The 14,109-nt window shown below is 30.1% G+C and overlaps 1 protein-coding gene across 1 annotated transcript in view; it reads left to right on the forward strand.

The window, feature by feature from the left end:
* Nucleotides 1–992: 992 nt before the first annotated feature.
* The window catches only part of LOC124543328 (SCY1-like protein 2), a 194,895-nt gene continuing 181,778 nt past the window's right edge, over nt 993–14,109 (forward strand). The window contains exon 1 of the mRNA XM_047121518.1: nt 993–1,137. The gene's annotated coding sequence lies outside the window, so the exon portion shown is untranslated. The remainder of the gene's footprint in view (nt 1,138–14,109) is intronic.

A 14,109-nucleotide genomic window follows, 5' to 3' on the forward strand; every position in this document is an offset into this window, starting at 1 on the left:
TCATATTCCAACAGGCTTTCAATTTCATCGAATACGAAAAGAAAATACTTTTCATAAGTAGTGTTTGAGAGACGTCTATCGATGGCCCCGTGCCAAAAGGAAATACGTTTTTCTTATTTTTTTTTAAACCTACCCGACTTTCAGATTTAACTGAATTCTTGATTCCCATATGAAAATTCCTTTTATCAATGAAACTTATAAAACATTTGCTTAATTTGTAAACATATATTTTTTAACTTATGAAAATCCATTGTAATGACTACACTTTAATGAATGCGTTGTATTTCATAGATGAGTTTAGATCACGTATTTGTGTTTTATAAATTCAATTCATCCAGGATTTAACGCTATAAATATTTTTAACCTTAATTAAATTGATTTATGCATCCTTGTATATAAATTATTTTTAGTCAAGTTGCGTAGCGTTATTATTACAGAATCAATTGACTTAATATACTCTATACAAGATTTTTAATTGTGTCAAGCGTTATATCATTTTTGAAAACGTACTCACGATTTTTTTCAAGTTAATAAATTGGAACAAGTACGAGTAGTTCATTGTGCTCAGTTCATTCACAACAAAAAATTTCTTATTCCACAAGGCGCGGTAGCAACCGGATATCGAAAATGAATTAATTATTTCAGCACGAGACTGAGAGAGCTCCGAATAAAAAACAGGTTATAAATTTACATCTCTTTTCTTTAAATATCGTGATTATTTTTTTCTTATAATTTTAAGATTCAAGAATACACAATTAAAAAAAATCTTACTTCTGTTTTCGCGACAAAAAAATCGTGAAAATGAGTTAAATTTAGCTAGTAAATTGGCTCAATGGGTACAAATGGAAAAATAATTGATATATGAAAATGTAATTCGGCGCAAGGGGTAAGGTTGGCAAGGTGCTGGCAGAGGTTGGCGGTGGTCCGGGCGGGGCGCGGCACGGTTCGGCCGCGGGGCCCGCACTGTCTCGTCTCACGCGGTGCTGGTCGCACGTCTCACGACCCGACACCAGTCGCGCGCTACGAGTAATGTAAGAAGTACTTAACGGTACACAACAAGCTTCAAACTGTTTTCAAACCTCGGAAAAGTTTTTAAGAAGAGCGGCGGTGAGGCCGAAGCGCATTCCAGCTCTTCGGGTAAGTACCCCAAAAAACGTAACTTTTAGCGCGTAAAAGTTTGAGAGTACCCGAATCGGGCGCGACGCCGCAACAGGTAGGGCGGTATCGAGCGGAGATACGTTCACTTTTACTTTTCGTTTAAGCATCTGTAATCCTGGGCCCATCCTATATCCGCCATTTTATCACCAAGCCGTCGGAGCCGAGCGAAACATTCCCGCTGGCAAACTGTTGCGCCTTTCGGAGTTCAAATACTTTTAAAAACGCACGCTGTTCACGCTTTGTCGAGACTTTTGTAGTATATAAAGTATTTATTTAGTTGAAAGCATGATAAAATACATATTAATTATATTATTTGTAATTTTTAACAACCCGGTTTTTGAATATTCAACAAAGCACCTCATCATAAAATACATTATATTTGCGAATTTATTTGTGTCAAATAAACTTTGGTGTCTGAAGCTTTTGAATAAAATTACCATGAATAATAATTAATCGGTTAAGTGAATTAAATATATATATATTTCTGTTTCTTGAAATGTTAGGACATTTTAATAATTCCGTACCATTGAGGAATACGTTAATAAATGAATAGTTAGTTGCAAATAAATACGGATCGATATTTTTGTGATCAAAATGAAATCTGTTTAAAATCAATTTTAATACCTTCCAACTATCATCTTTGTTTTTAAATAGATAATTTATTAATTTATAAATTTTGCGAAATGTGTTTGACTACTAAGCATTAAGCGTAGACATATTTTCTTTTAACTACGAGCATTAATACGACTACATTCGGTAGGCTCTTCATTACTGCATACGAAATGGACATTGAGAAATATCTTGCCGACGGTGATTGCGAAGATAATTGGAAAGATAATTACTACCTTCTAAACTTTGAAGAATAAAATTGAACACAGAAACAAAATAATTGGGTGAAGCACTTTTCGAAATACGCTCTGGGGAAAATGAAATTATGTTTTTTTTTTTCAAATGAATACATTTAGTTGGATTTGGGATGGTAAAAATTAAGCGAAGGACTTAATATGTATATAGATTTTTAAGAGCGAATGACCGCAGTATTTAATGGACGTTTTACATTTGCAGTTGCTATTTGACTAACATTATTGATTTCAAATTGGCCTTAAACATTATTTTTTAAATTGCCGTTATCGGTCGCCATTATCAGTTTCACGTTTACAGTTATTGCTTCAGATATTATTGTAATTATATTATAATTGATACTGGTTATTTCAGTGCATTACTTCTAAATAGTTTAGGATATTTGATGTTACATACTAGATATATAATTGATAAGATTGATTGCAAAATTTTGTTCCAAGTTAAATCTTATTATTGAATAATATTGATATTAGTAATTTAAATATATACACAGATGCTTAATACAGATTTGTTCATTTACAAAGGCGCGCGCCTTCAGGTTAAATCGTGAGCTCAAATATGAGCAGATACTTTTAGGTAAGAGAAAACCCGGCTTTCCAAAGCGAATATTCCGATTGATCCTTTTGTTTTTGGGTCCAATTCATGAATTTCCGTCACAGTTCACCATGAACTAGGAAATTGACACAATTTTCTTTACCGTTCCTCGTTTTAGTGTTTAATCTTTTTTTCTATGCTTTTGGTTAGCGGACGAGCAGTAAGAAACTTTAACCATTCCTTTCATCGCCAATGAGCCCCCAACCTTGGGAAGTAAGATGTAGTTTCAAAACGGAACACAACAATACCAAGTAGTGTTGTTTGGCGGTAGAATATTTGGTGGAACCCAGACGGTCTTGCACAAAGGCCTACCACCGAGTAAACTGATTTAATTTAGAAGATTGCCCATTAAATACATATGGTATACTTTTTTATACCTTTTTCGATATTTGAATTCAAAAGAAATATTGTTGTTTTTTTGTTGAATTATAAAGTCCTGTTTTATTTGTATGAATACGAATATACTGTTTGGTTGCATTTGGTTATTCCTTAAACTAAGAGAGTAACCCATCGGGTAAAATGAATTTTAGAAAGTTTTGCGTCGACTAAGCTTTTTATTTGAAGAGGGCGTGACAGTACCACTCGTCCACTTATTTACATAGGAACGAATATTAGCACACGCGTGAACTTGTTATTATAAATACATAGTCTGGTTCAAGTTCATAATTTTTTAAAATTAATGGGAATATTATAGTCGTTATGTTAAATTATATAAAGTCTACATTGCAATGTAAATTTATTATCTACATTTTATGTAAGCGGCATATCGTGGCTGTCTAAAATTTGAAATCATTCGATCTTCGTTTTATATATGAATATTCGAAGAAAGGATTTTTGGAATTTTTGTTTTTAAAAGCTCACTGCGTTCTTTGATATTCGGATTTATCCAATTGAGTTGTTTAGACTGTGATTGACTTAAAATTCTGAGACATAGTTTTAGGTTCTTAAGATTACTTGGAAGAAATGAGAAAAATGAATTACATTTTTCGTCCTCAAACAACGAAGAGTATATTAAAATATCAGAAAAAAAAATGAAATAGTATTATCATTTCTCCTATTAAAATATTAGACTTTCTTATTTATCATTTATCACGTTAACTGTGATAATAGCCACGCGTTCAGATAAAATCGTCGGATTCTGAACAGCGAGCTGAAAAAATTCAACTGCAGGATTACTTAGAAATTTCGCAAATAAATATGTAATTTGAATAATGCAATAATTTTTATAGATCATTCAATGGGAATCTTATAAAATAAATATCAGCTATTTTATAACAACGTTTAATAGGACGCAACAGTCAAAATTTTCATTCCATATTTGAATTTAATTTATAGTCTTTTAGTGTTGTAGAAGAAAGTCCACGGAAAGTAAAACATTTATCGTTTAAAAAATATAATACGAACAATATAAGTGGGTATATATTTTATCCTTTTCTCGCTTACAATTAATACGTTCGTGGGACAGTAATAAATGATGTCAAGTAAATAATTAGCCATTAGGTATAATTATTATCGCCTCTACGTGGGCTATCTGCGAAAAATTGTCTCGTATCACGTGGGCCATTTCGAAAGCACTATTTTTAATATCGATGAAGATCTTCATAATATAAGATCTATATTTAAAAGAAAACACTTTTACATACAATCTAATATATAAATTATTATAATAAATGAATATTATATTTACTAATATGTATTACTTATTACTACAAGTTTTTTTGATTGTCCATTGGTACATTTATGAGCTAATAGGAATTTAATAATATTTAAAATAGATGGTTGCTTTTTTAATTATTTGTATAATAAACAGCAATTAATATTGACATTTATTTAGTTTCACGTGAAACACTTCAAAAGTCATATTTAATACAATTTAGGTTAGTTTTTAATTAAAAGTCCTTTTTGCCGTGGAGCCGAAAGGGAAGAAAACCTTCAAAATATTGTTTCCTTTCAATCTCGTTAATGAAAATTGTTGGAACAATTTGGCGTAGCATTTTTTTTAATGAAATTCTTAAATAGCATTTTTTTTAAACTACCGTTATAACTTTTGCAATATCCGCTTTGATATTTCCAAATAATTGAATTATTTTTATATATACGTGACATTCTTCTATAATTGGGATAGCGTTCTATGTGTACTATCCTTTATTTTGTTGCTATTGAAAAGTACGAGTTTATTCATATATATGTTTACAGGCGGTTTTAACGGCTTGTGTGTGTGGTCAGTTTTTACATCATTTTCTGTATTCCTGATACAGTGTTCGCATAATTTAATGATAACCAGTCGAGTAGTCTGTAACATTAATCCGTTTATGGTTTATATATCAATAGCAAGTATTGAGTATTACTGCGCTGCGTTTTGCCGAGCATCAAACTTAAGGTCATGGATATATGTGAAGTGGGCTTATTTGAGTTGCATTAAAAACATTTTAACAGTAATTATTCGAGAAATATTTACTTTATTAAGATAATTTATGGCGTTTTATTTTTGTTTTGCAAATTCATTGGAATCAAAAATCATGCGAACGGATTAGTATAAATTATAGAATTTGGCACAGTTAAAGTTTACATGTAAAATTGCTTAACATTTTTGTAGAATATTCGTTACAAATGCATCAAATTATTAAAAAAAGCACATATACTGGCATCCGTCTGATACATATAGTTAATATTTACCATTTATAGCTTACATTCTCACTTTCAACGACAACAATCATATCAAATATGAAATACAATGCTTTTTTAACAGTTTTTTTTTATTGCAACCGGGAATATAAAACTCAGAAACCGTAACCGAAACCAAAATATTCCGGGCTGGAAAAACTCATCAGTGACGCCTAATCGAACTAGGTTATCGACTTACATCCTAAAATCCATCCTCTTCTTAAGAATTACAAAGAAAAATTTACAATTTCAAATTATAGATGAATTAATTAGAAATACCGTTGGCCGGTATAATGATATATATGTACTCATAAACATAACTAAGCTCCTTAAATGGCCATATATTTTAAAGCGTTTATAAAATACTGCTTTAAAATGAATTCTAGTAGTAATATAAATATATGGAGTTTCTTTGTTTATCGTGCTTTCACGCTTCGAAGCCTTAACCGACCTACGAGGCAATCATACGGATAGTTTAGAGTCGGAGACAAAAATAGACTTTTATGTCCCGTTTTAACAAATAGCACTAAAACGGTAAGACGTATAGTCGTATAATATATAGTACGACACAAATTAGATGTAGCATCGGAAAATGCAATGGAATGAAAATGAAACCGATTACTGCCGATATACACAACCAATAGAAATAGCTCCTTATCGCGCCATTCGACGCTATTCGTCCGTATAGATTCACGTATCAGAGAAAGCAAGTGCATGTAAATCGACGCGTCAAATTGACGAATATATTAGGTCACATGATATTACAAGTTATTACGTTTGTGTAAAGATCATATTCGCATGAGAAATAAATATTGATAATTTGGGATAGCGTACTTAGTTCGGATGTGATCTGTTTCACGAATTTAGCCGATGCGACATCTAAGTTGTGTCGTACTATACCTAGCTGTATATTATAATGTCCTATGTTTACCTATATAAACAAAAGGAAAAAGTAGCAACATATATGGCTCCATGCTAATTAATTATTATCACTGCTGTATATATATTAAAGACTATATAAATATACAGTTATAAAATCAATTAACTTCTTTTAATTAAAGTTTTTATTTAATGTTTATAAAACAAAAGAATAACTATGAACGTGTTCTTGAAATAAAATATTAATTAGATTTTTAAGATTTTCAGTTATAAATGCCAATTTAAGGAATGGTATTAGAATCTCCGAGATATGCTATTCTTAGGAATACACGAATGACTATTCTGAATATAAAAATATATTTTTATGACTATTATGAGGTTATTTTAAGCGAAGAAAAATATTTTATCATTCGGTATGATATCGAATAAAGAATAAACTTATAACTTAAATATTTTTAAGGTTTTCCTCGTATTCAAGTAGCGAATATAAGATTACTTTATCGGTTCGTATGTACGATATCTGTCAACTATCTTTATTATAATTATGGTTACTTTAAAGCTTAGGTAATCATTAAGGAATAAATAAAATTAATTTGTAAATATTTTGAAACAAACAAATAATTTTCGTAACGTTTAACTTATACAACACGTGCTACATTAATGATTATCCTTTTGCTTTTTAATTTTATAATACGTCAGGATGAAAATATCATGAAAAATGTTTTCTTCCTTAGTCAAATTAATAATTTAAGTCAAGAAATTATTATTTACAAATGAATTAAAAACTGTGTCCATGAAACAATCAAATATTTGTTTGATGAGCACGAATAATAATCACTCAATTAATATAATGTACCCACTAAGCTAATACGTGCAAAAGAATAGTTGCGTATTTAAATATTTTCATAGAAGGTGTCAATATATTTACATCGAATTATCGATTTTATATAAATATTAAGCATTGACATTTCTTGTTCAATAAAAATCAACATCGCAACATGCTAATTTTGATTTTTTATTTTTATGAGTTAATTGAGCGATAATTACGTCTGAAGCAAATATTTGTGATAATATATACATATTTATTTTATTAATTACTAACCTTCTTACTCGTAAGTACGACTGTAAAAAATCTTGAGATTTGCTGCTCTATAGGTTTGTTTTATTGATTATTTAATATATGAATCAAGAAATTGATTTTAAAAAAAATCACCTAATGTGCCTGAAGAGGCGAGAATTATAACAACCAAGTAAACCGCTGTATAAGGCTTTTTATTTTCGATGATAAAAATCATAATAGTGGAATAATTCCATAATGCTATTTTGTATCATAAAGACTAATGTACTGATTATAAATATTATAAAAAACTTATAAATCCATAAATTTAATTATGTGGTAATAGTAAAATTAATTCCAACAAATTAAATGTAATTAATTGGAATAAATGTATTGCTTTTACTTTAACAAGGCAAACTCATATATGCGACATGCGTTTTTTTAAGATCAAAGTAATGTAAAATCAATGTAAGTATTACTACTGGTACTGAACTATTTAATCTATTGTATATCATTATTTTTCGGAATAAACCTCATTTGATACGAAATTTATTAAAATTTATTCATTTCAAATAATAGTTTTAAGCTCAGGAAATGGTTGACTATTAGACATCGACGCGGTTGAGGTTACAACTATGAGAACCGTACATGCATGTTGAATAACTGCAGGAAAAATTTTATTCTCTTTTGGAATTATGTAAAACATAACGTTAAACATCGAATAACAATATAAGAACTAATTATGTATAAATAACCGAGTAAGAATTCTTACGATGCCTGATTTTTTTTTTTAATATTTTAAAAAACGAATAATGTTCATTTTACTAATAGCAATTTAAGCTAAACTACTCGTAACTACCGTTTAATGGTGATGATAAGAGACTACGAAAAAGTACATTGCATCGCACTTAAGGGTGTGGTGTGGCCTAGTTTTCCTAACGTACATCGAACGCCCGCTTGTTTAACAGGTAACCGAAAATTATTACTAGCATATATACATGAACAACAGAAGCGGTCGTAATAAAGGACAAAGACCTTTATAAGATTAATAAAGGCCTAAGTTCCATTAGTTGAATTTGAAATTAGAATTTTAAGCAAAATTAAACCAGACGTTTTAACAAAACAATCAGTTGTGGTGAAAATTTAAATATTTAATTTACATTTTCGTTTTATGCCAACGTTCTTTGGCAGTATTTATACTAGACTAAATATTATCCCTTCGTATACATATAAAATAACAAGTAATAAAACGAATTATGAATAGAACGATCGAATTATATGTAAAGTAATTAAAATTGGGTAAAATGTAATATTTTATTATTTCAGTGTTTTATAAAGATGTTAGTTGTTTCAAAGGGAATACTGATGACTCTACGTTCCTTTATAAGCTTAAAGCTTGTGCTAGAAAGGACAACAATAGTGGTAAAAGACCGAGACTTTTACATTTAAATTCAAAGCTAAAAACCATTTCAAAAACCACTTCTAGTTGAAAATGCTTGTGGTAATTGAATAAAGCGTACCGAAATTACTGAAACGGTTCAGAAAGATTTTCATTTGTATAAAATTTATTAACGCTTCTAAATACCTTAACTGTCTAAATATATATAATATTTATCTGTCATAATTGTCATTTTGAATAAGATTATCTGTAATATTTCTGTGGCAAATCATGGAACGCTCTCGTCCAACAATAGCTATTTTCGTTATTCAAGTTTGCACTAAACTGTAATTAGACAGTAGACATTTGAATAGTGAATTATTTATTCCAATTACTATTAAATTTGAAATAGAGATTTGAAAAGTTACCAAAATATAAACGTCAGTTATTTGAGAGAAAATATTCTGTACAACAAACGCTACAGAATATCAAAATGAGTTTGAGTCGTTACTCAAACTCATTTTGATATTCTGACATATTTAACGATTATTACAGCCTTCGTATCGACGATACGTTGTGATATCGTTTCGTCGATTAATGTCATACAAGTCATGAAATATGAGTGCACTACATTTATATGTATATGTTTTTTTAACCTACGAACTGTGAAACGCAGATGTTAAAATATTCGATCTGCATAACCCACTGACCTGAAATTTCACTAAAACGTGCAACGTACAAACATGTTTGGAATTATTTGATACGTTGAGTAAAATTTTCTGTTTCATTGAGTGGTAAATAGGTCGGAATATAGATTAATGCCAAAAGTATTATTAACTGTTACTAATGGTATTATTTTTGCCACAATCCCGATTCGCGGTCATGATTTATACAGTTACTTTTTTGAATTAAAATTAATGTTCGTTATTAAATAAGTAAAAAGGAAAAATGTAGACGTTCCAATTTTAAAAACAAAGTTAAAAAAATAGTATTATGCCCGCATTTATTATAAAAAAATAGAATTAAAGATACACTCACATATATGTATATACATAATATGTATATTGTCATAAATGGAAGAGTAGAACACTACTCTGACTCAGAACAAATAGTAGATAAGAAAACGATTGATAATGAGGATCAAATCGATCAAATGTTGAACAGTATCATAAAAGATTCTAATATAAAATGTAAGAGCTATGATCCTGCAAGACAGCAGACTAGAAGCAAGTATGAAGTCTGAAATTAAACTTTTTTTTTGTCTAACTTTGTCAATTCTCGGCCGCTGTGTAACTGTGTTTTTGCCTCAAATCTTCAATAGCAATAGGTTAACATCATTATACCCAAATGTTGTGATCATTTATAAAAAAAAATGCGTCTTTGCATAATTCTTATGTAATCTTAACCTACATGGTGACGTATCCCACGCGATATAAAGTTGGCGGATATAAGATGTGCTATGGGTTGATTGTTAAAAAAAATAACTACTGAATTCTCAGCTTTAAGTCAAGCCCTATTATGTTTGTCGCATCGCTACGATATCGGCACGTTCACAGGATTTCAGGTTGAGCTTCGCTTTTATGTAATATAAGGTAGGTATTTTATGTGCAACATGTATAGGTATTAATTTTCAAACTATATTGATTTTTGAAGGTCAATACTTATTAAATTCACATTTTGAATTTTTGTAAGACAACATTCAATTAAATCAACCAAACCGCATAAAAACAACAAGGTGGATTAAGCTCCAAACTTCTTAAAAAATAAAACAGGCATAGCAGTGAAAAAGAGACAGAGAGATAGCGATTTATAGTGTTTATATTTTGTTGCATTGTCCGTGACATTTTCACTTTTTTATGTTTTCGTTAACGTAATAAATCAATTTCAATATGTCACAGTGTCAAAGTCGAGATTATGTCATTTCGGCTTAAATCAACAAAAAAAAATACACCTTTGTGTATCAAAATATTACACACTCTGGAAAATAAAATACGGGAAATGTCAGGTTCACGGTCAGGATTTGTTGCTCTATAACATGATTTAAAAAGTAAAAAATTCAATTAATTAGTATATTGCATAGGACGGCTTTTATCACACTCTGCTTTTAACCTTCATAATTAAAAACTTAAATGAAACAGAGTAATGGGATTCAATGAATTCCTAACTAGCTAACAATAACAACTTAAAAACTGTCTCTTAGAAAAATATATAATTGTAGAATAAATAAATGTTTCCAGAACGATTTCCAAGAATGTTTCTCAGTTCTGAAAAGTTGTAAGAGGTGTTATTATAGTAATTAAATGTTACCTTAAAGAACTGCCAGTGATCTCTTGATATCTAACTCTTAAAGTATTAACTTCCATTGATTTTATCGCTGAAGTTTTCAAAACACAAGTTATCATTGTAAGCCAGTGAAGTTTCACTTCACTGAATTCAATTTTATAGATTTAAACTTTACTATTCGGCAAGTAATACTTTATTAGAAGCGGAATGTAATAGTTTGTCTGTCTATAAGGCTTGTTTCAGAAGATTATAATTCCGGTTTCAAATTCTGGTTTAAATCTGCATAAGTTTTTTAGAAGAAAAAATTTATATATCGATATCGATAACCGTAGTACTGTGACGTACATTCGGGGTAAGAAAATGTTCATCACCTTAAGATCTATTTTCGTGTGCTCAGTATGAGCGATAATCTGCTTTACCGATCGAGAATAACATATTGCGTCGCAATGAATTGATCTTTAGATTCAAAAAGTAACAAGAGTTTTAAACTTGATAAAGGAATATATTTTGAAAACTGACGAATATTTTCTTACTCTGACTGTACATTTACAAATGTCAATATTTACGTAATTATGTCTATAAGGAGTAAATCGTAAAGATCTTCTACCAATCAGGGAGCGTTTTCTATGGTGCAGCTCCAATTCCAATTGGTATATACTTGCAGCAGATTTTAACTTCACCATCTATCATGTAATCCACTCAAACTTACATGAAAATTCAGTAGCAATTACTAAGATTTTAACTCGTGATCAACGGTTAGTTTCACTTCTAATCGCTGGCTCAACTCGTCTCCAATTTAAGTATTTATGAGAAATTCTAAACTTTCCATCGTGAAGCTGCCGGCTCGTCTCCCTATACATATAATAAAATTGGAGTGTCTGTTTCTAATACTAAAATAACCATTTTTATTTTAAACGCATAAAATAACATTGAATAACTTCAATAGAGAAGATGTTTGGATACTTTCTAACACCTGGGATACACTTATTAAAAATTTAAAATCCCAAATCCAACAGACTGCAAGACCTAAAGATACGGTTAGTGCCTTCTGCGTGCAACCTGAACGTTACTCAAGATACCAATTAAGAAAACGTTGGCGGTAGTTGTAAATAATATTTCTTTTATACATCAAATAGACAAATGTCACCTCAGTCTACCCGTGACCACGAACGCTGTAAAGTGCTCGAAACGTCGGGATGTTAAAAATAATTAATATACGCGATTCAAATCCGTTAAAACTAGTTTTATTTCAATGTGTAATAATCGCGAACATTTAAGACAACATTGCATAAAATAACATTTCTTAGAATTTTTGTCTATCTGTATGTTTGATCCGGCTAAGCTCTGACATACCTGGACCGATCTTAATGGTAATATCAGTTTAATTAAACGCGTACGAAGTCGCGGGCACATCTAATATAAAATAAAAACAAAGGCACTTATTAAAAGCCTTAAAAGCTAATGAAATAATACAAATCGGTAATTAGCATCTAATTTAAACTAGCATAACATTAAAAAGTATTCTATCAAATGCTAACGTTTGAAACAATGTTAATACATAGTCATTACTTATTTTACAAAAAAATTGAATTAACTCTTCGAATAGAGTTTAAATATTTTACATGTGTCAGTTCAATATTTCAACGAACTTAAGCTGCATTATTTAGACAGAATTAAGAGTAGTTTTAATAGATTCAGCGATATTCGTTACTTCAAGAAAGAGCTTTTTGTTTGTAAATTAGTTTGAAACGGTTTATATTATATACATTGATTTAACTAAGTTTCAGTCAATGGTTGAAAAGAGCAAGATCTTCGAGACTGTTTAAGAAACTTAGATAATATAGACTAAAAGGATAACTTAACACAACTTATCTTACTTCATGGAATTTATTAAGCTTGCGTTAATATATTTTATATTTTGTTTTATATTGCACACCTCTTTCGCTAAGTGCTCTATTATTTATTTGTGACTGCAGCTATACTTAAGGTTTTCCGAGACCTGTTTTACATAAACCTTATTATTTCAAATGGATAGGTGTCCTGTCAAATGAGACCTGATGGTGAAGACATTGGAATTGTTAACTCTATTAACAGATTAACACTCCCTTACAACGCCATTACGCAATTTTTTTACAATCTTAGGGAACTACGGTATTGAGTCTGTTTTGCTTGCTTACACTAACAAATTAACAATTTAAAAACGTATAATAAGTATTTTACAATAAGTGGGTGGTACTTAATCAGAGCACAAAGGCATATCACCGAGTTATGTAGTAAAATTATATATGTTAAACTATACAATCAAGCCGAAATAGCATCTAAGTACTAGAAATTAAGCTGGGTTTTCACGCATACTTAAACCTAACACATAAAACTGGCCCTGAGCCTAAACAGTAAACACTTTCCGGTCGTGTCGAGCAGCCGCCCCATCGGATTATGAGCATGAGTGAATAGAGAGTGCACCTTTATTTGCACATTTACTTTTACACTTTAATACCTCCGCACAGTTGGCTACCTTTTCCCTCCCTGTATAGAATATTATACAAAAAATATCGCAGTAAAATATATTTAATTGTTAATGTGTTTTAGCACTATGAACTGCTAAGTTCTAATCGACCTCATTGGTAGTATTAATTTAATGTAGTCATTTATTTAGTAAAAGCAACGTTAAAATCTGTACATATCTCCAGGCAAAAGACGAAGATTAAGAACTTATTCACGCATAACGCGCTAAGGCCAGTTGGTAATCCATATATCAGATTTTCACGAGGGTTCAGACTGGGTTTGAAACTGCAATAATTGTCAAGATGACTACTAAGCGATCTTGAAATTTGGTAAGAATTTAAAAAAAGAACATTATACACATTACCCATACCCATACCGTTTTATATATACATTACCCATACCGATTCTAACAATCTAGCTTCGTATATTTCAATCATATTTAGATTTTTTTATTATAGTTTAGAAGCAAATATCAAATTCAACCGTCCGTATTTACAATACATAATTAAACATACAATAACGTGTAATTTTAATCAATTTTGTCATTAATATTTGAATAATAATTTATGTAATTAAATTATCTAAAGCTAACGATTAATTAATTCATATTAACATGATTCGTGACCATTCAACTGGAAAATGTAACGATACATGCAGGATAACTTTTGAAATGCTTTTTGAAAAAACACTTTTAGTTAAATATACAACGAGTAAATTCAAACTTCGAACT

The sequence above is a fragment of the Vanessa cardui genome, chromosome Z (assembly GCF_905220365.1).
Source record: "Vanessa cardui chromosome Z, ilVanCard2.1, whole genome shotgun sequence".
Taxonomy (NCBI): Eukaryota; Metazoa; Arthropoda; class Insecta; order Lepidoptera; family Nymphalidae; genus Vanessa; species Vanessa cardui.